Consider the following 26,378-nt stretch of genomic DNA (forward strand, 5'->3'; position numbering starts at 1 on the left):
CAGATTCAGTCTTCCCAGCCTGGTGCAGGTCTACAATTTTGTTTCTGGTGTCCTTTGACAGCTCTTTGGTCTTTGGAGTGTGACTGTTTGAGGTTGTGGAGAGGTGTCTTTTATACTGATAACAAGTTCAAACAGGTGCCATTAATACAGGTAACGAGTGGAGGACAGAAGAAGTTACAGGTCTGTGAGAGCCAGAAGTCTTGCTTGTTGATAGGTGATCAAATACTTATTTTCCACCATAATTTGCAAATAAATTCATAAAAAATCCTACAATGTGATTTTCTGGATTTTTTTTCTAATTTTGTCAGGCCTCTCTCATCTTTTTAAGTGGGAGAACTTGCACAATTGGTGGCTGACTAAATACTTTTTTGCCCCACTGTAGGTAATGCAGAACATAAATTACATGAACAATTATTCACATAACTTCCAGCTACATACACTGAGTATACAAAACATTAGGACCCCCTTTTGCCCTCAGAACAGCCTCAATTCATTGGGGCATGGACTCTACAATGTGTCAAAAGTGTTCCACGGGGATGCTGGCCCATGTAGACTCCAATGCTTCCCTCCGTTATGTCAAGTTGACTGGATATCCTTTGGGTGGTGGACCATTCTTGATACACAAACTGGGTGGTGGACCATTATTGATACACAAACTGTTGAGCGTGAAAAACCCACCAAATCAAATCAAAGTTTATTTATCATGTGCGCCGAATACAGCACGTCTTATGGCTTAGGGGTAAAAACTGTTGAGAAGCCTTTTTGTCCTAGACTTGGCACTCCGGTACCGCTTGCCATGCGGTAGTAGAGAGAACAGTCTATGACTGGGGTGGCTGGGGTCTTTGACAATTTTTAGGGCCTTCCTCTGACACCGCCTGGTGTAGAGGTCCTGGATAGCAGGCAGCTTAGCCTCAGTGATTTACTGGGCAGTACACACTACGCTCTGTAGTGCCTTGCGGTCAGAGGCCGAGCAATTGCCGTACCAGACAGTGATGCAACCATGCTCTTGATGTTGCAGCTGTAGAACCTTTTGAGGATCTGAGGACCCATGCCAAGTCTTTTTAGATTCCTGAGGGGGAATAGGCTTTGTCGTGCCCTCTTCACAACTGTCTTGGTGTGTTTAGACCATTCTAGTTTGTTGTTGATGTGGACACCAAGGAACTTGAAGCTCTCAACCTGCTCTACTACAGCTCCGTCAATGAGAATGGGGGCGTGCTCGGTCCTCCTTTTCCTGTAGTCCACAATCATCTACTTAGTCTTTGTTACGTTGAGGGATAGGTTGTTATTCTGGCACCACCCGGCCAGGTCTCTGACCTCCTCCCTAAAGGCTGTCTTGTCGTTTTCGGAGATCAGGCAAACTTAATGATGGTGTTGGAGACGTGCCTGCCCATGCAGTCGTGGGTGAGCACGCACCCCTGAGGGGCTCCAGTGTTGAGGATCAGCGTGGCAGATGTGTTGCTACCTACCCTCACCACCTGTGGGCGGCCCATCAGGATCCAGTTGCAGAGGGAGGTGTTTAGTCCCAGGATCCTTAGCTTAGTAATGAGCTTTGAGGGGACTATGGTGTTGAACGCTGAGCTGTAGTCAATGAATAGCATTCTCACGTAGGTGTTTCTTGGATAATGGTGGTTATGTGAGCCATTATCAGCCTTTCAAAGCACTTCATGGCTTCGGACACGAAATGTCAGTGAAAATGTCAGTAAAGACATCTGCCAGTTGGTCAGCACATGCCCAGAGCACACGTTGTGGTAATCCGTCTGGCCCTACAGCCTTGTGAATGTTGACCTGTTTAAAGGTCTTACTCTCGGCTGCTACGGGGAGCGTGATCACACAGTCGTCCAGAACAGCTGATGCTCTCATTCATGCCTCAGTGTTGCTAGCCTTGAAGCGAGCATAGAAGTGATTTAGCTCGTCTGGTAGGCTCGTGTCACTGGGCAGCTCGCGGCTGTGCTTCCCTTTGTGGTCTCTAATAGTTTCCAAGCCCTGCGACATAAGATGAGTGTCGGAGCTGGTGTAGTACGATTCAATCTTAGCCCTGTATTGACGCTTTGCCTGTTTGATGTTTCGTCGGAGGGCATAGCAGGATTTCTTATAAGCTTCCGGGTTAGAGTCGCGCACCTTGAAAGCGCCAGCTCTATCCTTTAGCTCAGTGAGGATGTTGCCTGTAATCCATAGCTTCTGGATGGGGTATGTACATGCTGTCACTGTGAGGATGACATCCTTGATGCACTTATTGATAAATCCAGTGACTGATGTGTTGTACTCCTCAATGCCATTGGAAGAATACCCTGAACATGTTCCAGTCTGTGATAGCAAAACAGTCCTGTAGTTTAGCATCTGCTTCACCTGACCAATATTTCTAGACCGAGTCACTGGTGCTTACTGCTTTAATATTTGCTTGTAAGCAGGAATCAGGAGGATAGAATTGTGGTCGGATTTACCAAATGAGGGCGAGGGAGTGCTTTGTACGCTTCTCTGTATGTGGAGTACAGGTGATCTAGAATTGTGTTCCCTCTGGTTGCACATTTAACATGTTGATAGAAATTGGGTAGAACTGATTTAAGTTTCCCTCATTAAAGTCTCTGGCCACTAAGAGCACCGCCTCTGAGTGAGCGGTTTCCTGTTTGCTTATTTCCTTAGTGCCAGCATCAGTCTGTGGTGGTAAATAAACAGCCAAGAAAAGTATTGCTGAAAACTCCCTAGGCAAATAGTGTGTTTTATCACAAGATACTCTTCTTCAGGCGAGCAAAATCTCAAGACTTCCTTAGATTTCAAGCTGTTGTTTACAGATATGCACAGCCCACCCCCCCCCCCCCCCCTCGTCTTACCGATGTGTGCTGTTCTATCTCGCCAGTGCAGCGTATATCCCACTAGCTGAAAATCCATGTCATCATTCAGCCACGATTCTGTGAAACATAAGATATTACAGTTTTTGATGTCGCGTTGGTAGGATATTCGTGGTCGTACCTTGTCTAGTTTATTGTCCAATGATTGCACGTTGGCGAGTAATATTGACGTAATGGCAGCTTTCCCACTCGCCTTCTGCGGATCCTTACGAGGCACCCCACTCTGTGTCCTCTGTACCTGCATCTCTTCCTCTTACAAATTTCTGGGTAGTTGGCCCTGTCGGGTGTTCGGAGATTGTCCTGTGCATCCTGCTTGTTGAAGAAAAAATCTTTGTCTAATCCGAGGTGAGTGATCGCTGTTGTCACGTTCTGACCTTAGTTCCTTTGTTTTGTCTTTTGTTTTAGTATGGTCAGGGCGTGAGTTGGGTGGGTTGTCTATGTTAGTTTTTCTATGATTTTCTATTTCTGTGTTTGGCCTGGTATGGTTCTCAATCAGAGGCAGCTGTCAATCGTTGCCCCTGATTGAGAACCATATTTTGGTAGTCTGTTTTCGATTGTGTTTTGTGGGTGGTTGTTTTCAGTCTTTGTGTGTCTACATCAGACAGAACTGTTCCGGTTGTTTCTTTGTTGTTTTGTTATTCAGTGTTCAGTTTTCATTAAATAAGATGAACACTTACCACACTGCGCTTTGGTCCTCACCTTCTTCCCACGACAGCCGTTACAGCTGTCCTGATATCCAGAAGCTTTTTTTTAGCCGTAAGATACGGTTGAAGAAACATTATGTACAAAATAAGTTACAAATAACGTGAAAAAAACAACATAATAGCACAATTGGTTGGGCGCCCGTAGGACTGCTGCCATTTATTCCGGCGCCATTTTAAACTCAGCGTTGCAGTTCTTGAGACACTCAATCCATTGCGCCTGCCACCTGCTACCATACTCCCTTCAAAGGCACTTACATTGGTTGTCTTGCCCATTCACTCTCTGAATGGCATACATACACAATCCATTTCTCAATTGTCTCAAGGCTTAAAAATCATTCTTTAACATGTCTCTTCCCCTTCATCTCCTCTGATTGAAGTGGATTTAACTTTCTGCCAATATCAGATATGTCTATGTCCTGGGAAATGTTCTTGTTACTTACAATCTCATGCTAATCACATTAGCCTATGTTAGCTCACCCGTCCCGTGGAAGGGTCACAGATCCCAAAGAAGTTTTAACAAGTGCATCAATAAGGGATCATAGCTTTCCCCTGGTCAGTCATAGAAAGAGCAGGTGTTCCTAATGTTTTGTACACTCAGTGTATGTGCTGTAGGATCTTAATTTTATCACTTTGTTGCAGGAGAATTTAATAAAAAAACAAAAGTTGTGTATTTCAGGTTAAAAGGCTTCTGAAGTTTGTTAATCCCACTCTGAATTTTCAGACTTGATTTTCCCTCCAACCCTATTCAAAATTCCATTAATTATAATCCACATAAGGAGCCACATTTCCTTTAGCTACAGGATTAATTTCCTGCTGTAGCAAACCGGCTCAAATTAAGATCCTACATCTGAACATACATCATTCATGAAGTGATTTGAATTGGGGATAAATGTAGAAAATTGTAGTTCAGTGTGTCAAACCTCATTACTAACCTCTTCACTAAGATGTGGATAGATTTGCTGGTGATAATCACTTCCATTTTGCCCAACAATAATTCAGAATTAAGATTAATCCAAATATGAGAATCACGGAGGGCTTCTGAAAAGTGTCCTCTGCCAAGAGTAATTTGTGCTCCTCAAAGTCAAGGTAACCCCAAGGTTAATCAATAGACAGGGCTATTGCAGGGATTGCATCAGTCAATTATGCCCTCTTTACAATTTCCACATTTGTTAATATTGGAGGTTTCATGAATAGTGACTTCTATCAACCCCCTTGTCTTTATCTTCATAGCAACTGTCTCCATTTGTTAGTCAGACAGAGATATTATAATTCTCACCTTCTGACTGAAACTAAGTATCGAGAGCACTCTTAAATGTTGCTTTAGATTGTCATTCATTTGAGGACAAAGATATGTTATTGAGCTTTATTCGTCTTTTTTTCTCCGTTTTACTAGTAGAAACTGTGTTCAGTTTTGGGGACCTGGCAGATGATAGTAACACAACTATGCAGTAGGTTTGGTAATTTGCAATTTGATAGTTCACCCTTCGGCCTATCATGATCTCCCACTGGGGTATTCAAGCACTACTTTTAGAAGAGTCTACCTACAATGTATGTCCACTATTTGCTTCTTTAAAATGTTCAGTCAGTGCAAGTTCGGCCTTGTTGACATAAACACAGTGTACTCCGGTTCTAGCTTTGGCTGTACAACACCAAGATAAAATATAAGAATGCTAAATGTATCTCCATCTAGTTGCCTGTTTGGAGTTTTACAGTATGTGCAGAAGTGCAATGTGCCATCCATATTCACAAACCTGTGGCAGTGGTTCTCTTTTAGATGGTAACCATATTCATATTGTCTTAAATATGGTATGAAGGCTGCTGTGATCAACAATAACACTGGACATTTTTTATCAGAGAGAATATGGTACAAATGTAGCTCAGTTCTGTGTGAGGGAGACACCATTCTTGCAAACCTACAGAAATATCTGTTGCTGACACAGTTAACTGTTTCTGAGCAGTCATGTGGCAATATTGTAAGCACTTAGACAATGGTTATTCTTAGCTATTCCTAGTTTCTACAATCAGAAGTCCCACATATCCCAAAAGCCCTGTCTCCCCACAGTCATTCTCCTCTCAACGCCAAGCGGTGGTGATTTTTTCTCTATCTGTCCATTATGTGTTTGAACAGGCCAATACGAGCAGGAAGGGCGGAGAGGGACAGAGAGCTCTTAAGCCCAGAGATAAAGCCAGGAATGGGGGCAGGCAGGCAGGCTGTCTTGGCTGGCTGGTTGTCTGATAGTCTGCCCAGTGGCCACTAGTGGCAGGGAGCAGCTGAGGGCTCGCAGAGGGGGTCAGTGAGGTTGGAGGTTAACATAGCTGGTGACGCGACTGACATTTCACAGGAGGGACAAAACAACCCTGATCTAATAAAAGTGAGCGGATAGCAGGGCTGTGGCCACATTCCTGACCACAACCCTTGGAGTGACTCAGATGCTCTGGAGATCTTGAGCATTGTTCATGCTTGCCATCAAAGGCAGACCCAGTCAAGATCTACTTACAAGGGTGTGTTTTCTGCTAAGATCTGAAGGCCTCACATAGGTGCCTCTGAATAGTAGGGCTTTTACAAGTCAACGTATATTTATTTGTTTGTCAGTCATGTCTGAAACTGTCATTTCTGTTGTTTATGTTGTTCACCAACTGGTATTGAATTGTGTGTGTGTTTGGTAGCCTAGTGGTTAAAGCGTTAGGCCAGTAACTGAAAAGTTGCTGTTTTGAATACACGAGCTGACAAGGTGAAAGATCTGTTGATGTGGCCTTGAGCAAGACACTTAAGCCTAACTTTCTCCAGGGACGCTGTACTACTATGGCTGACCCTGTACACCAACACATTTCACTACTCCTATCTGGTGTATGTGACAATAAAATATATATATTTATTACAATATGTACTGTAGGCTGTACCATGACCCAAGACTCAACACAAGTGTATCCTGCATTCAAAGCATCAACAGATTATAAAGCATTGCACTCAGCCAGTAGTCGTACATCAAGTGTTGATTATGTGTTGACGAGGAGGTGTTTGACACCAAAAATAGTCCCCATTGGTCCTCCAAGCATCTTGGGCCCCCATCCAAAAAGTGAAGCAAGAAGCAAAATAACAATTGAGTTCAAACTCTAAGAACCTCTCTAAGGAGAGCTAATTATTTGATTAGTGATGTGGGAGAGAAATCAACATTATATACAGCACATTTTCCCATGTCATGCCAATTTTTGTGGGGGAAGGCGAAACCTGTACTGACATGGATCCATCATTCCATCGTCTCCATACAATATTCTGCCGTCCCGGAATGCAGTAAAGGCAAACAACAACATTATACATTACACTGTTTTCATTATTTAGATATCCAATGATGATGCTGTGCTGTCATATATCATTATAATGAAAGAGTGAATGTTGCCCATTTTTACAGACATCTGTGTAAACAATGTAATTAAGAATGTGTATGATGAATTATACCCGGTGAAGTTACTGCCTGTATTAATACTTCACTCTCTTAATTATACAATGGATGTCAGTTTGTTCATATCCCCCCTCTTGCTCAATTTCCTACTACTTACAGTAATAGAAATTGAAAAAGTGCAAAAAGGAAAGTGCATTTCACAGTCTAGTGAAGCAAGGCAAACAATTTGAAATTAATCAAAACATAACGCAGTATACAACATTATGAATCAAATCAAATTGTATTAGTTGCGCCGAATACAACAGGTACAGACCTAACATTGAAATTCTTACTTATGAGCCCCTTACCAAAAGTGCAGTTTCAAAAAATATGGATAAGAATAAGAGATAAAAGTAACAAGTAATTAAAGAGCAGCAGCAAAAAAAATAAAGGTATATACAGGGGGATGCCGGTACAGAGTCAATGTGAGGGGGCACCGGTTAGTTGAAGTAGTATGTACATGTAGGCAGAGTTAATTAAAGTGACTATGCATAGATGACAATAGAGAGTGGCAGTGGTGTGGAGAGGGAGGGGCAATGCAAATAGTCTCGGTAGCCATTTGACTAGATGTCCAGGAGTCTTATGGCTTGGAGATAGAAACTGTTTAGAAGCCTCTTGGACCTAGACTTGGCGCTCCTGTACCGCTTGCTGTGCGGTAGCAGAGAGAACAGTCTATAACCAGGGTGGCTGAAGTCTTTGATCATTTTTAGGGCTTTCCTCTGACACCGCCTGGTATATGTTTGGTAATTCTGCCTACATGTACATACTACATCAACTAACCGGTGCCCCCGCACATTGACTCTGTACCGACATTCCCCTGTACATATTCTTATTTTTTTTGCTGCTGCTCTTTAATTACTTGTTACAGTCAGGATGCTCTCTGGTGCAGCTGTAGAACCTTTTGAGGATCTGAGGACCCATGCCAAATCGTTTCATTCTCTTGAGGGGGAATAGGTTTTGTTGTGCCGCTTCACAACTGTCATGGTGTGCTTGGACCATGTTAGTTTGTTGGTAAATATCACATTTATATAAGTATTCAGACCAGTTACTCAGTCCTTTGTTGAACCACCTTTGGCAGCGATTGCAGCCTCGAGTCTTCTTGGATATGACGCTACAAGCTTGGCACACCTGTATTTGGGGAGTTTCTCCCATTGTTCTCTGCAGATCCTCTCAAGCTCTGTCAGGTTGGATGGGGAGAGTCGCTGCACAGCTATTTTCAGGTCTCCCAAGAGAAATTCAATTGGGTTCAAGTCCGGGCTCTGGCTGGACCACTCAAGGACATTCAGAGACATGTCCCAAAGCCACTCCTGCGCTGTCTTGGCTATGTGCTTAGGGTCATTGTCCTGTTGGAAGGTGGACCTTCGTCCCAGTCTGAGGTCCTGAGCGCTCGAGAGCAGCTTTTCATCAAGGATCTCTCTGTACTTTGCTCCATTCGTCTTTCCCTTGATCCTGACTACTCTCCCAGTCCCTGACGCTCAAAAACATCCCCACAGCATTATGCTGCCACCATCCTGCAGTATGGCACCGACAGATATGACAGCTCTGCTTCTAGCTCCTAAGCAACTTTGCAGTGTTATTTCTTAAATTATAAACCCAGTTATTTTGTGTTATTACATACAGCTGTAAATCACTTTTGGATATCAGAGTGGTGGTAACTCACCAGCATTACGACCAATATGACTTTTCCCCCAATTGAATCCTTTGTTCATACCCCCCAGGGTAATTTAACATATTCCAGAGACTTCTCCAAAACACCGGCGGCGGAGAACAGGTACTCGGAGTGGACTTCTAGTCTGACTCAGATGCGTGCACACCATCCACCGCTGTAATTGCTGCCAAAGGTGCTTCAACAAAGTACTAAGTAAAGTGTTTGTTTTTTAATTGCAAAAATGTCTAAATCCTGTTTTTGATTTGTCGTTATGGGGTATAGTGTGTAGATTGATGAGGAAAAAAACCTATTAAATCATTTTTAGAATATGACTGTAACGTAATCAAATGTGGAAAAAGTGAAGGAGTTTGATTATTTTCCGAATGCACTGTAGTTCCTTGAGAGACGTCGTAGTGTCGGCTTGGGGGGGATATACACGGCAGTGACGATAACCAAAGAAAATCTTCTCCCAGGAGGTAATGGTGAGGTATTCCAGATCGGGAAAACAAATTCACACCATGAGTTGTTAACCCATAAGATTCCAAGCCCTGTCTAAGCCGTTCTACTAAACTATATGGAATTGTTTTAAGAAGGACATTGCTATCTGATTTTGAATTTTAAGATGCCTTGAAGTATATCAAATTGGTTAAATAAATGATTTGCCCTTATACAAACACATTGAATAACAGATTCATTACATGGAGTCTTGTGAGGCCTGTGTGCATCCTAGAGCAAAACAACTGACATGTACACTACCGTTCAAAAAAACTCCTGGATGCTGGCCTTCTAGGCAGAGTTCCTCTGTCTAGTGTCTGTGTTCTTTTGCCCATCATAATCTTTTATTTTTATTGGCCAATCTGAGATATGGCTTTTTCTTTGCAACTCGGCCTAGAAGGCCAGCATCCCGCAGTCACCTCTTCACTGTTGACGTTGAGACTGGTGTTTTGCGGGAACTATTTAATGAAGCTGCCAGATGAGTTGTGAGGCGTCTGTTTCTCAAACTAGACACTCTAATGTACTTGTCCTCTTGCTCAGTTGTGCACCGGGGCCTCCCACTCCTCTTTCTATTCTGGTTAGAACCAGTTTGCACTGTTCTGTGAAGGGAGCAGTACACAGCGTTGTTCGAGATCTTCAGTTTCTTGGCAATTTCTCGCATGGAATAGCCTTAATTTCTTAGAACAAGAATAGACTGACGAGTTTCAGGAGAAAATTAATTGTTTCTGGCCATTTTGAGCCTGTAATCGAACACACAAATGCTAATGCTCCAGATACTCAAGTAGTCTAAAGAAGGCCAGTTTTATTGCTTCTTTAATCAGAACAACAGTTTTCAGCTGTGCTAACATAATTGCAAAAGGGTTTTCTAATGATTAATTAGCCTTTTAAAATGATAAACTTGGATTAGCTAACACAGTAGTGATGGTTGTTGATAATGGGCCTCTGCACGCTTATATAGCTATTCCATTAAAAATATCTATATAAGCCATGATTCTGTAAAATTGAGTACCTTACAGTCCCTAATGGCTCTCAGGAGAGAGATCTTGGCTCTGAGCTCATCTACTTTACTGTCCAGAAACTGAAAGTTAGTGAGTAATATACTGGGAAGCGGTGGATGGTATGCACACCGCCTGAACCTGACTAAGGCCCCAAATCTTCTATCTCTACTCCAGGATCTGCATTTTTGTGCAGCCCCGGGATGAAGAAAGCTGCCTCAGGAAGTTCAAACAAAGGTTCCAGGTCAGGGAAGTCATATTTCTGGTGAGTGACCGGCGGTATAATATCCTAAAGTTGTTGCCAGTAATAATGCAAGAAACGTTCTGAGCAAAAAATATTAAACTACAAAGTTGGCTAGGAGCTATTAACAGGTCGACAGTGTCTGTCAGCGCCATCTTGTGAGATGACCCCATTTGTAACGGAAGGCCACAAATCCCATTTGCATTATCCTGCATATTGCTCCTACATTTAAAAATGCTTTACATGTAAAAAGTTATCATACATTGAACGAAGAGTTTGAGTTGGTTTTGCCATGACTCCTTTGGGGGTATAACTGTACTGTTCGTCAGCTCTGTTTGGTCTTCCAAACAATGGTGACTGTTGCCGTCTTTCCTCTCGAAAATCCCCATGGGAGCAAATGTTGGTTGTTTCCACATCCATGTTTATATACAGAAATTGATTCAACCCTCTGAACCCGTGTTTTTGAAAAAACGGCTGAACATCATCTCACCCAAGCTGCAACTGTCATTGTCAATAGTGTTACATACAGGACTGAACCCTAATGTGGATCCGTACACAAGACATGTCACTTGTCAGAGCATCTAATAGGACATACATAATAGCAGGCCTATGTGTTGATTCTTCTTTTTTTGAGAATCCTGACAGGTACACTAACACACTTTCCATATCAAAGAGAGGAAGTCCAATTAGAGGTGTCCTAGTTATATTGGGTAAATTGGAGCACATAAAACTGTCAGCCGGAATATGAGTTGGACACCTATCTACCGAGGGGTTCATCATTGGGTGAGAGAGAGGAAGTTTCCTGAAACAAAACAAAATAACAAGAGACAAGGTAGCCAAAAGTGGCCTTGATGAACACATATTTTAAAGACAGCAAACGCATTTTTTCTACTCTATAAAATAGATTAAGCCTACAGGTATTATTGCAGCAGTAGTGTGGTACAGATGTAGGATCTTAATTAATGCCAGTTTGCTACAGCAGGAAAATAATCCTGCAGCAACAGGGAATGTGAATTATTATGTGATTTATAACTAATGGACATTTTTGTAGTGGTTGATACATTTTCCGTAAAGGAAAACTTCAGAAGCATTTCCCAACCTGAAATACACTACAAGTTTTCAATTTCCTACATTGCAGGAAAGTTCTCTTGCAACAGGGTGATCAAATTAAGATCCTACATCTGTAGATATTTAGTTTGATGGTCCACCACCCTCTCCCTACTTAAACAATGGCAGGGTGATGACAGTGGAAATGGCAGAGGTCACTTCCCCTCTCCCCCAACCTGTCCTCCGCGGCTAAGAATAAGAACTATGCCCATGTCCCCCAGGCACGGCTCGGAATTCCAAACGGGAGATTAGGGAAGTTTCCATGTTATTCAAGCCTCTCTCCATCCCTGGCTCCCAAAACAAAGGTCATGGCTCTATGGCAGTAGTCCCCCTGTTCTGCTATGCTGGTCTATTTTGGATGCAGGCTGCTGCAGTTCTCTGAGCGTGTCCGTGAATCGCTTGTACCTGTTTATCCGACCAGGAACCAGGCTTATGAGGGGTTTCTCAAAGCTTACCAAGGCGCTTTTCCCCACTGGATCATGTATGTGTTTACCTCAGCCCTCTAATCCTGGCAGCCGTGGACCAAACATTTCTTCACAGTGTTCTCACTGTGTATTTTCCACGGCCTTCTTTGACCTTAAAGTTGTCACGTCATACAGTTGGTGTCAGAAGTAGGATGCAACCCTAGAGGCTGACAAACCCCCATCCATATTTTTCCAGGAAGACAACAGGAAGTTGCTCAGCCACCTCTCATAATTTATTCACCAAGATTCTTCTTCTTTTACATTCGGAGCGTCTTACCCTACAACGTTGTGTTGTGTTTACTCGGCAGCTGTGTTTACTCTGCAGTATTTTGTCTTTACCTGTGTCTGTATGTATTAGGTTAGCCCTTCCAGATTCCCTAATATTCAAATCCGTATGCATTTGATGCCTGGCACATTCTGCCGCTGGTTGAAACGGATCAGACTGTGGGCCAAATCAAATCTCATTATGGCTCAGTATTGCTTAATTCCTTTGATCAAAGTATCCAACTTATCGAATAAACTAAGTCCCTCTCAAACACCCCCCGGGGGCTATGTGAGTGAAATAGAACCCTAGTGATTTTGGCTGGATCGGATCTATCCCATCCCTGTAGATGGCTCATCGATTGCATTTTTTAGACAGGCAGCCCAATTCAGATTTTTTTTCTCCCCTAATTGGTATTTTGACCAATTACATCAGGTCATTTTCAGAGCTGATCTGATTGGTCAATGGCCAATTAGTGGAAAAAAAATGTTTACAACATTCCTTACTTGTTAACACGACAGGACAGGTGTGTAAAATCGAGCACGCAGCCATGCAATCTCCATAGACAAACATTTGCAGTAGAATGGCTTTACTGAAGAGCTCAGTGACTTTCAACGTGACACCGTCATAGGATGCCACCTTTCCAACAAGTCAGTTCGTCAAATATCTGCCCTGTTAGAGCTGCCCTGGTCAACTATAAGTGCTTTTATTGTAAAGTGGAAACATTTAGGGGCAACAACGGCTCAGCTTCGAAGTGGTAGGCCACAGTAGCTCACAAAACGGGACCGCTGAAGCGTGAAGCACTTACAAATTGTCTGTCCTCGGTTACAACACTCACTACAGAGTACTAAACTGCCTCTGGAAGCAATATCAGCACAAGAACTTGAAATGGGTTTCCCATGACAGAGCAGTCTCACAAAATCACGCTTCAGCATCTGGCAGTCAGATAGACTAATCTTGGTTTGGCGAATGCCAGGAGAACGCTACCTGCCCCAATGCATAGTGCCAACTGTAAAGTTTGTTGTTGGAGGAATAATGGTCTGGGGCTGTTTTTCATGGTTCGGGCTTGGCCCCTTAGTTGCGGTGAAGGGAAATCTCAACGCGACAGCATACAATGACATTCTCGACGATTCTGTGTTTCCAACTATGTGGCAACATTTTGGGGAAGGCCCTTTCCTGTTTCAGCATGACAGTGTACCTGTACACAAAGTGAGGTCCATACAGAAATGGTTTGTTGGAATCGAATGTGAAATAACTAGCCCTGACCTCAACCCCATTGAACACCTTTGGGATGAATTGGAACGCCGACTGCGAGTCAGGCCTAATCGCCCAACATCAGTGCCCGACCTCACTAATGCTCTTGTGGCTGAATGGAAGCCAGTACCCCGCAGCAATGTTCCAACATCTGGTGGAAAGCCTTCCCAGAAGAGTGGAGGCTGTTATAGCAGCAAAGGGGGGGACCAACTCTATATTATGATATCATGATTTTGGAATGAGATGTTCGACGAGCAGGTGTCCTCAAACCTTTGGTTATGTAGTGCATCTAACTTTGAATGTGTTACATGAGTGGTGGATATTTCAAATATTGAACTTGGCTTCAGTGTTGCTATATCTACATTGTTTGTGTATTGTTGTCCACTTTTAACCCATTGATCATGTCATTTTAGTCATACTTTCGTTGGAAGATCTATAGTCATATATTCCCCCCCCAAGAGGTGAAAGAGATTAAATCACACCAAAAATACTTGTAGATTCAATTGCTGTCTCAAAACGTATTCTTGGGCCAAAAGGTTGTGACTTATCCGTAGCATTAGAAACAAAGTGTAGCCCGATCCCCCTGTTTTCTTAATCCTGACCCTTGGCTGTGTTAGGTTCTTATTTTTCAGAGTAAATAACTCACGGACACTAGAGAAGCTTAACCAAGTTGAATTCTTCCCAGAGGGTCAATACAGCTGTATTCAGACAACAAAACATTTCTTACCATCACAAGTATATATATCCCACTTTAGACACTCCTCCTTCTCTCCATTCCTTACATCTCAGGAAGAGGGTAATAGGGTAATAAACCCTTATTACTCCCTTCAGGGACCTGACCTCCTGACCTCAACCCCTCTTTTGCCTAATCCACAGATGTCCATCTGCTTCCCCTATAGCAATCCTGCGATCCCCTCCCATCCACCCAGCACATTCCACAGCCACTCTGTCTTTCTACAGATCTCACTCCTTCATATACCATGCATCTGATCTATCGTGTCTTTAATATCTCAATGATCAAAGTTTAGAATCCAACAGCTGGCATCATCCACATTCAATTTATTCAGTTAATCACCCTTGCAACCCCATGTCCATCGAGAATTTTACCCATTCATCCATCAAACCATCCATCCATCTAATCAGGCCTTGTCTGGCTCTGGGTACGAGTGCATGACTGCTTAAAAAAAACGTCTTCCTTCTAATCAATTTATTGGTGAACATCCCCATTACATACAAACAACCTCAGGGATGCGCTGTGACCTCACATGTCAAACACGCGTAGGGAACGTGTTTCTACATGGAGAAGATAAAGCAAGCACTCCGTGGAGCTGACGGGACCCGCCGGTTACGCCAGCTGCTGGGGCTAGATCAATGGCTTTTTTCTCTTCCTTTATTAAGCGGGAGATTTTTATTGGACTAAACGGCATGCACGGGCAACAGCTGGGATCAATGTATCAGTGCCAAACAAGTGCATAAATAAAGATAGAAATGATGATGAGGGATAGAGTGCCCAGCAGGATATTAGTTTCCTCCCCACTGGAGCTAAGCTTTAAAGCAGGGGTTCGATGACCACGGGAGCTCCGCCTCTTATCATGAATTAGAGTGTGGGAAGGGAGGAGTGAGCGAAAGGGGTTCTGTCGGAATTAGATTATCTCCAAAAACCATATGGGTGGTATTTCTTTAAAACTAGAACCTCTAAAGCAGTAATTTTGACTGCTCATGAATTGCATTTGTTTTTATTACTCTGTCATTTTTCAAGTCATGCCCCCCTCCATCCTTGACTTTCCCAATTAAGTCTATATAACACACTGCCATTGTTAGAATCTTAATATCACAAACAGAACTGGCGATATAACCAGTTTTATGAGGGCATGTCAATTTTTAAATAGCTTTCCCCCATTGACCCTCTTTTTCACGACAGCAGAGCCTGCTCCGCTCCTTCTCCCGACTGTGGAATGTGCTGTACCCAGTTGATAATCACCCAAATAATTGCTTAGAAACTGAACCTTAACTATACCGAAACTAATTTCACACTTATAACAATAGATGAAATAAAGCATGATGGGGAGAAAGGGGGAGAATGGGTAAGTTGATAAGCGAGGGGAAGCGAACAATGCATAATTATGTAATCACCAATTGTGAATGAAAAACAGGGGGGGCATTCTATTGTATTGGTATATTGTAATTATAATCTGAAAATGGTATGCACCCTTCAGTATATCAGTTCACCAAATTCAAGGAGTATAATCAGTCCACTCTGGCCTACTTGGAGTAGACTATGAGTGTCTGCATAATTTACAATGGCAAGAAGACCAAGACGAATGGATGAAAACTGGATGAAAACAACTCAGATGGTGGGGAAGAAATGAATCATCTCTGATGATGATTATTTTGATTCCAAGCCTCAGCCTGAATAACCTACACCTCCTAGACCAAAGTGTAAAAAAGGCAGAACGGTGTGCACTGAGCAGGTGTTATTAGCACCATTACCAAATCAAACAGTGAGACAATAGAGAGGAAGGGAAGGCTCCACTTACATAGAACAAGCCGATGACAATGCTACGGGCTGATTATCAGCACAAAATGTCATCACTGAGAGAGCAGGCCCTACATCTCAAGCAAAAAAGAACATCAGCAACGCACTCACCAACATTAGTTGTTTATGTGACATGGACATATTACAGCATTGCTTGCCTATCAAGCTAGCAGGGTTTTCTTGAGGGCTTGAATGCAGCCTGTGACGTTGTTAGCCATTGTAGCTAGGACCCCAGATTGTCCTGAGCTTGTGGCAGTCTAGATCCCTGCTGTATGTTGTTGTTTTCAATCTTCTCTGTGACCTACCCTGTCTGGAACTGCGATGAGTAACAGCGGGACCTACATTGCTACCATGACAAAGACCAAAACCGGAGGATGTACCATTGAGGACAGTGGTGTCTCTCTATCACAGGTGGAGTATCTTTAAATTAACAAAAATAGTTCTACAAGCAGTTGTTACAAAAACGAGAAAATATATTCAAGTGTTGTCCAAATACTGGTGTAGTCAACTAATAAAATAATGGACGACCTGACCAGAGAGGTCCAGGACCTGAAGAACAGTTTGCAGTTCTCCCAGGGTCAGCTCGATGAGTTTAAACAGGAGAACGAAGTTGACAGCAATGTGTAACTCATTGAGAGAGGACATCAGTTCTGTATATGAATCCATGACAACAATGACAGAGAAATCAGATTATATTTAGGGACATTCAAGGCGGAACAACATGGTTGTGGACGGAAAAGCAGAATCTCCACGAGACCTGAAACTGAGGATTGACCACAAGACGATTGAGGTGGAGCACACCTAGAACTAGAAAACCCACCACCGGCCCAGGTGACAGGCCCAGGCCGATAGTGGTCAAGGACAAGGTAGTTGTTCTGGAAAGAGCCACGAACTTGAGAGGAATGTATACCTTCCTCCTGAAGCTGTGTGCCAGAAGAGGAAAGAACGTATCACAGCCATGAAAGCTGCCAGAGTGCGTGGGGACATTGCTTACATCCGCTATGACAGACTCATTGTCCACCCACCCTCCCTCCCAAAAGCCTGGAAGGGATGAGAGAGCCAAGTCTATGTGTTCGTAGCTTCAACCCTGCAGCACACACACACCAACGGATTAATTGACAGCTGAAAGTATATTTCTTTCTCTAGCTCTATCTCTGATAACCAGTTAAGCATTAGGGGGCGCTATTACAATTTTTGGATGAAAAACTTTCCCGTTTTAAACAAGACATTTTATCACGAAAATATGTTTGACTATGCATATAATTGACAGCTTTGGAAAGAAAACACTCTGACATTTCCAAAACTGCAAAGATATTGTCTGTGAGTGCCACAGAACTGATAAAGAACCCAGATAAAAATCCAACCAGGAAGTGCCACATTTTTTAAAACCGCCTCATGCCAATGACTCCTTATACGGCTGTGAAGGAGCTACGAATGAGCTTACGTTTTCCACGTATTCCCAAAGGTGTCTACAGCATTGTGACGTCTTTTTACGCATTTCCATTGAAGAATAGCCGTAAGGTACCATATATAGCAAGTGGTCACATGGTGTCTCCCGCAGAAAATCTTGCATAAAATACTGAGGTAGCCATTTTTCCAATCGCTTCTTATGAGAAACCAATTGCCTCGACGGATATATTATCGAGTATATATGTTAAAAACACCTTGAGGATGGATCCTAAACAACGTTTGCCGTGTTTCTGTCGATATTATGGAGCTAATTTTGAAAAAAGTTTGGCGTTGTAGTGGTAGCATTTTCCGGTCGATTTCTCAGCCAAGCATGATGAACAAACGGGAGCTATTTCGCCTACAAAAATAATATTTTTGGAAAAAATGAACATTTGCTATCTAACTGGGAGTCTCCTGAGTGAAAGCATCCGAAGTTCTTCAAAGGTAAATGATTTAATTTGGTTGATTTTCTTATTTTTGTGAAAATGTTGCCTGCTGCCAGCAGAGCCTAGCATAGCATTATGCCATGATAAACTTACACAAATGCTTGTCTAGCGTTGGCTGTAACGCATATTTTGAAAATCTGAGATGACAGTGTTGTTAACAAAAGGCTAAGCTTGTGTTTGAATATATTTCATTAATTTCATTTGCGATTTTCATGAATAGGAAAAGTTTCTAGGGGTATTTATGTCCGCTGCGTTATGCTAATTCGTTTGAGGCTATGATTACGATCCCGGATCCGGGATTGCTAGTTTAAGCTACCCAGGAAACGGCGGGAAAATAACCCATATTGATATATGCTTCCTTAGAAATAAGGTTAATGAAATCAATAACTTGCTAACATCAGATAACATTCATATATTGGCTATTTCTGAGAATGACTCAGATAATTCCTTTGATGATACACCAGTAGCAATACAAGGATATAACTATAGAAGAGACAGGACTGATTATGGGGGAGGTGTTGCTGTATATATTCAGAGCCGTATCCCTGTAATGTTTAGAGAAGATCTTATGTCAAGTGTTATTGAAGTGTTCTGGATGCATGTTAACTTGGTACATCTAAAGCCTTTTCTTTTGGGGTGTTCCTATAAGGCCAACAAGTGGTAACACAGTATCTAAATAATTAGTGTGAAATGCTTGATAGTATATGTAATGTAAACAGAGAGGTGCACTTTCTTGGGGACCTGAATATTGACCAGTTTCTATCAAGCTGTCTGCTCAAGTTGGTTCAAGTTATTAACTTCTTGCTCCTACTTGAGACGCAGATGTCTCAAGTAGACACCTGGAAATGCAAATGCGCTACGCTAAATGCACTCGTTAAAACTCAAACCTTAATCAAAATTCACATGCAGGGTATTGAATTAAAGCTACACTCGTTGTGAACCTAGCCAACAAGTCAGATTTTTAAAATGCTTTTCGGCGAAAGCATGAGAAGCTATTATCTGATAGCATGCAACACCTCAAAATGCCTGAATGCGACGTAAACAAAGACTTTGCTTATCCGGCGCTACACAAAACGCAGAAATAAAATATAAAACATTCATTACCTTTGACGAGCTTCTTTCTTGGCACTCCTATATGCCCCATAAACATCACTATTGGGTCTTTTTTTCGTTTAAATCGGTCCATATATACCCAAAATAGCTTTCTATGGAAGCTGTGTCATTCAGAAAAAAACATTGTTTTTAAACGCTGCGACATTTTTTTAAATTAAAAAAGTTGACGATAAACTTTCACAAAACACTTCGAAATACTTTTGTAATCCAACTTTAGGTATTAGTAAACGTTTATAATCTATCAAAATGATTACAGGGCGATGTATATTCAATAGCTCCTCGTCTGCAAATCAATGGCTGCCAATGTGCACATTCAAAACATCCTGGTGGAGACCGGAAGAAACGGAATCCAGTTAGTTGGATTTACCAACAAAAAACTCCATTGAAAATGACGACAATGGCGACATCGTGTGGAATCTGTAGGAATTGCATGCAGGTCGATAATAAATGTTGTGCCCTTTTAACAACCCATGAAAGTGACGCATGGAAATAATTTTTAGCTTTCAGAGAGCAGTTTTTCTTGCGCTTTTCAATGAAACACACGATCTGTTATAGTCACAGCCGTGATTTAACCAGTTTTAGAAACTTCAGAGTGTTTTCTATCTACACATACTAATCATATGCATATACTATATTCCTGGCATGAGTAGCAGGACGCTGAAAAGTTGCGCGATTTTTAACAGAATGTTCGAAAAAGGAGGGGGTAGACTTAACAGGTTTTAATCAACCTACAGTACAAGGGTGTTTACAACCACTACAGGAACAAGATCATCCACATGTTAAGGCTCTATGGATTGAGGACGAATTGAAAAACTGTATGGTTGAAAGAGATGGGGGGGCAAAGGAGTGGCTAATAAGTCTGGATTTGAGGACAGGTGCTGGGAGACGAGAAGCAAGTGCAGGAAGTGAATATTTAATAAATAACAGACATAAAACAAAACATGGACATTGTCTGGACAAGGGAAACATAACGACATTAATGCTGACACGGGAATCAAGCTGAGGAATAGACAGGTATAGAGGAGGCAGTCGATAAAGGGATGGAGTTCAGGTGAGTCAAATGAAGCACTGATGCACGTAACAATGGTGACAGGTGTGCGTAATGATGGGCAGCCTGGCACCCTCCAGCGCCAGAGAGGGGGAGCAGGTGCGGGTCGTGACATTGACTGGCTGACTTACTGCAAGTTGAGAAATTATGTGACTAAACTCAACAAAAATAATAAACTGTATTATGAAGCCAAGATCACTGATATAAAGAATGATGAAAAAAAAGCTTGAGTACATTAAATTAAATGATTGGCAAAAAGACAATTTCAACTCAATCTTTAATCCAATCAGATGGCTTATTCATCACAAAACCATTTGATGTTGCCAATTATTTGAATGATTACTTAATTGTCAAAGTGGGCAAACTTAGGCAGGAAATGCCAACAACGAGTAGTGAGCCATCCTACTCATGCATGAAAAAACAAATAATGAAAGAAAAGCATTGCAAGTTTGAATTTTGTAAAGTTAGTGTGGAAGAGGTGGAAAAAGTATTGTTTTCGATCAATAATGACAAATCACCTGGCAACTTAGATGGAAAGCTACTGAGAATGGTAGCTGACTCTATGGCCACTCCTATCTGTCATATCTTTAATCTAAGCCTAGAGGAAAGTCTTTGTCCTCAGGCTTGGAGGGAAGCCAAAGTCATTTCGCTACCCAAGATTGGTAAAGTGGCCTTTACTGGTTCTAACAGCAGACGTATAAGCTTGCTGCCAGCTCTTAGCAAACTGTTGCAAAAATGTGTTAAACCAAATACAATGTTATTTCTCTGTAAACAAATAACCAACAGACTTTCAGCATGCTTATAGAGAGGGGCACTCAACATGTATTGCGCTGACACAAATGAGTAATGATCGGTTTAAATAAATTGATAACAAGAAGATTGTGGGAGCTGTACTGTTAGATTTCAGTGCAGCCTTTGATATTATTGAACATAATGTTGTTGAGAAAACATATGTGTTATGGCTTTTCAACCTCTGCCATATAGTGGATTCAGAGCTATCCATCTTATACAACTCAGACTTTTTTCTTTAATGGAAGCTTCTCTAATGTCAAACATGTAAAGTGTTGTGTACCGCAAGGCAGCTCTCTTAGCCATCTATTCTGTTCTATTTTCACCAATGACCTGCCACTGGCATTAAACAGAGCATGTGTGTTCGTGTATGCTGATGATTCAACCATATACCCATCAGCAACCACAGCCAATGAAGACACTGAAAGCCTTAACAAAGAGTAACAGTCTGTTTTGGAATGGGTGGCCAGTAATAAACTGGTCCTGAACATCTTTAAAACTAAGAGCATTGTATTTGGTACAAATCATTCCCTAGGTTCAAGACCTCATCAGAATCTGGTAATGAATGGTGTGGCTGTTGAACAGGTTGAGGAGACTAAATTACTTAGTGGCCCATAACAGAGTGGCACGTTTTGCTCGTCATTGTAATCAGAAGGCTAATATAAATGCTATGCATGCCAGTCTCTCTTGGCTAAGAGTTGAGGAAACACTGACTGCATCACATCTTCTTTTTATAAGAAACATGAATGTGTTGAAAATGCCAAATTGTTTGCATAGTCAACACAGCTCTGATACATACACTTACCCCATCAGACATGCCACCAGGGGGTCTTTTCACAGTACACAAATCCAGAACAAATTCAAGAAAGCGTCCTGTATTATATAGAGCCATTATTGCATGGAACTCCATTCCATCTCATATTGTTCAAATTAACAGCAAACCTGGTTTAAAAAAACAGATAAAGCAACACCTCACGGCACAATGCCTCTCCCCTATTTGACCTAAAGCATTTGTGTGTATGTATTGATATGTAGGCTACATGTACCTTTTTTAAATTGATGTTGTTCTGTCCTTGAGCTGTTCTTGTCTATTAATGTTCTGTGTTATGTCATGTTTGATGTTTTGTGTGGACCCCAGGAAGAGTAGCTGATGCTTTCACAACAGCTAATCAGAATGAAATACCAAATACTCACTACCGAGTTCCAAACTGCCTCTGGAAGCAACGTCAGCACAAGATCTGTTCTACGGGAGCTTAATGAAAATGGGTTTCCATGGCAGCCACACACAAGCCTAAGATCACCATGTGTAATGCCAAGCATCAGCTGGAGTGGTGTAAAGCTTGCCGCATTGGACTCTGGAGCAGTGGAAATGTTCTCTGGAATGATAAATCATTCTTCACCATCTGGCAGTCTAACAGACAAATCTGGGTTTGGCGGATGCCAGGATAACGCTACCTGCACCTATGCATACTACCAACTGTAAGGTTTAGTGGAGGAGGAAAAATTGTCTGGAGCTGATTTTCATGCTTTGTGCTTGGCCCCTTAGTTCCAGCGAAGGAAAATATTAATGCTACAGCATACAATGACATTCTAGACAATTCCGTGCTTCCGAGTTGTGGCAACAGTTTGGGGAAAGCCCTCTCCTGTTTCAGCATGACAATGCCCCTGTGATCAAGCACAGTCCATACAGAAATGGTTTGTCAAAATTGGTGAGGAGGAACTTGACTGGTCTGCACAGAACCCTGACCTCAACCCCATCAAACACCTTTGGGATGAATTGGAACGGTGACTGCAAGCCAGGCCTAATCGCCCAACATCAGTGCTTGACCTCACTAATGCTCTTGTGCGTGAATGGAAGCAAGTCCCACATCAATGTTCTAACATCTAGTGGAAAGCATTCCCAGAATAGTGGCAGCAAAAGGGGGACCAACTCCATATTACTGCCCATGATTTTGGAATGAGATTTTCAATGAGCAGGTGTCCAAATACTTTTGGTCATGCAGTGTACTTTCCCCAAAACCTTCTCAATTAAATGTTAGTACAGAACCATTGCTAGACAGGCACATTAGATGGCATATTCCTCACTCACTAGATGCACAATTTTTTAATCTGTTAGTTTTCTTCCAGACCAAAAACAAGTGTCTTTAGATGTGATTTGAGCATTGGCATGGACTCAGACTATACAATTTTGTTGTTTCTCTATGAACAATTGTAATTTTCAGAGTAAAAAATATATATATTTTAAAGGGACCCCTTAGAGTTGTTTATTAATCATTATTTTACCAGGTATATTGACAGAAAACAAACTAGCTATCACAGTCTCACATCAGAATTAGAAAATAAATAAATTTCGAAGTTGTTGCAAGCATCAACTTTTTAAGTGTTGAATATTACGCATTAACTCAGCAATTATAAGGTTAGGGTTAAATGTAGGCATTATCTGTGAAATCTTAAGGTTATGCATTAACTTAAGATGGTTGCGGATAGGCTTGAAACTAAAATCTCAAACAACTTTCTACGACTGGAGTAAAACTTGCAACCTTTAGTATTGTAGGCAGATGCTTACATCCAGCTGCCATCCCTATCCACAATGCTGTAGAAAAACTGAAACCGACTTGAAGGTAACAGCGCTCACAATGTCCCCTAGTGGCGATTTCCACATCTTCCGATGTCCTCAAATATGGATGGATGTCGAATACTTACTTGTATCATGGGTGAGCTGGCTTCAGAAAACACAGTGCACTACTTTCTCTTGTACACTAAGGGCATGGGGAGTTGCAGTGGGGAGGAGAATAATGTGCCTATTTGAAAGCTATAATTGTTTTTATTAGCTTCTTTATTTTAATGGTAAAGAAAAAAATGTTATTCCATCAATGAATTTCATCCCGTACTGTTTTTTTAGGTTGTGGGTTCGATTCCCATGGGGGACCAGTACAAAAAAAAGCATAAAGTACAAAAGATTGATGCGCTCACTTACTGTAAGTTGCTCTATATAAGAGGGTCTGCTAAATAACTAAAATAAATACTAAATCCACCTTCTATCAAATATTTGTAGTCACATGCGCCGAATACAACCTTATAGGGAAATGCTTACTTATACGAGCCCCTAATTAACAATGCAGTAAAAAAAAAATTGAGATACAAATACAGAATAAGAGATAAAAGTAACAAGTAATTAAAGAGCAGCAGTGAAAAAATAATCGCGAGACTATATACAGGGGGGTACTGATACAAAGTCAACGTGCGGGGGCACCGGTTATTTGAGGTAGTATGTAACTGTAGGTGGAGTTATTAAAGTGACTATGCATAGATGACAACAGAGAGTAGCAGTGGTGTAAAGAGGGGGTGAGAGGGGGGGGGGGGGCTATGTAAATAGTCTGGGTAGCCATTTGACTAGATGTTCAGGAGTCTTATGGCTTGAGGGTAGAAGCTGTTCAGAAGCCTCTTGGACCTAGAGCCCGGTACCGCCTGCCGTGTGGTAGCAGCGAGAACAGGGTGGCTAGAGTTTCAGACAATTTTTACGGCCTTCCTCTGACACCGCCTGGTATAGAGGTCCTGAATGGCAGGAAGCTTGTCCCCAGTGATGTACTGGGCCGTTCGCACTACCCTCTGTAGTGCCTTGCGGTCGGAGGCCGAGCAGTTGCCATACCAGGTAGTGATTCAACCAGTGCTCTCGATTGTGCAGCTGAAGAACCTTTTTAGGATCTTTCGACCCATGCCAAATCTTTTCATTCTCTTGAGGAGGAATAGGTTTTGTCGTGCCCTCTTCACTCTAAATTCCAAGCCCTTGGGAAAATACTTTCCGCCTTAAGCCTCCAACTCCTCCCTCTCTGTGGACGACTTCGTCAACCACTTTGAAAAACTGGACAACATCCGCTCCTCATTCATTTAGTCCACTGGTCCCACTCACACAGAACTACCCTACGCCTTGACCTTTTTCTCCCCTCTCTCTCTTTCCAAATGAAATCCTGCGACTAGTGACGTCCAGTTGCCTGACAACCTGCCCCCTTGACCCCATCCCCTCTTCCCTTCTCCAGACTATCTCTGGAGACTTTCTCCCATTCCTCATTTCCATCATCTACTCATCCCTGACCACTGGCTGCGTCCCAGAGTTGCTCCCATCCTCAAGGAACCAACACTTATGCCTCTGATGTCAAAAACTACAGATCTTTCTTTTCTTCGCTAAACACTTGTGTGCTGTCTCTGACCAACTCTCTTCTCATTTCCCTCAGAACGACCTTCAAGACCCTAACCAGTCAGGCTTCAAGGTCACTCAACCTAGACTGCTCTCTGTGTCATGGAGGCACTCCGCTCTGCCAAAGCTGACTGTCTTTCTCTCCTCTGTTCTCCTCCTCCTAGAGCTATCTGCTGCATTTGTGAACCATCAGATCCTCTTCTCCACCCTCTCAGGAAGGGCTTGAAATTAAGGCTGTCCTGTCGTCTTGCTACGATAAAAATATGTCTGGGACGGTTAAAAACAGATGTGTGACAGTTGCGGGACAATAGGCCAGAAAAATATAAAATGCATACAACAATGGTTCCACACTAAAATGTTTAAACACAAAGATGAGGCTGATGAAACAGAACACAACATTTTGCTTAAGTTGATAAACTATTGATAATTCACATTACAAGAGCAGCAATGTGTTCACTCATCTTGGCCATATGACTGTTCCAAAATGCTATTACAGGAGAACACCACTCTCAAACACTCACTTGATGCGAGCATTTTTTATTATGAGAAAGTGATGGATATACAGCCTAATGGTAGGAACTTTGGAAGAGGGAATATCTGAAGATGCAACAATATGATTCTGACTTTGACAGTAGAAGAGGAAATGCTGGTTTCAATGTCATGTCAGGAAATGTTTGCTTTTTTTGTCTGCATGTTATTAAAAGTAAGATGGGCTACGTAAAATGGTTTCAAACAATGATTTGGCTGGCTAGGCATCGCATATGTAATTATTTTAGTTATGGATGTAATGAACACAAGGGGAGACAGAGAGCTGGTGTCAAGCACAGGGCGCAGCAGGTGTTTATTGCAAAGGACCACAGGAGGAGGGAGTCCAGGGGCAGGCAGGTAGAAGGGTCCAGGGGCAGGCAGGTAGAAGGATCCAGGGGCAGGCAGGTAGAAGGGTCCAGGGGCAGGCAGGTAGAAGGGTCCAGGGGCAGGCAGGTCATACACATGGTGTCCAAAAGGGCAACAGTACAGGCAGGGAAAAGGCTAGTAATGTAGTCCGGGGGATCAGGCAATAGGTAGATAACAGGAAATCAGGCAGTGAATAGGCAAAAGGCGTGATTAGTGAGGCAGGCAAAACTATCATACACGGGAGGAGTAATCACGGGAAAAACAGAGCTCTGAAAGACTTGTGTAACAAAACAAACAATACCTCACAGTGATGGGGTGCAAAGAACTGAACTAAATAGTGTGTGGTAATGACATACAGGTGTGTGAACAGGTGATTGAGATCTGGAGTGTGGGCTGCATTCAGGGGATAGGTGTTTGAGGGTGTGAGTTGGAAGCAGACGTTACAATGGAAA

This window comes from Oncorhynchus clarkii, chromosome 29, assembly GCF_045791955.1.
Source record: "Oncorhynchus clarkii lewisi isolate Uvic-CL-2024 chromosome 29, UVic_Ocla_1.0, whole genome shotgun sequence".
Lineage (NCBI taxonomy): Eukaryota > Metazoa > Chordata > Actinopteri > Salmoniformes > Salmonidae > Oncorhynchus > Oncorhynchus clarkii.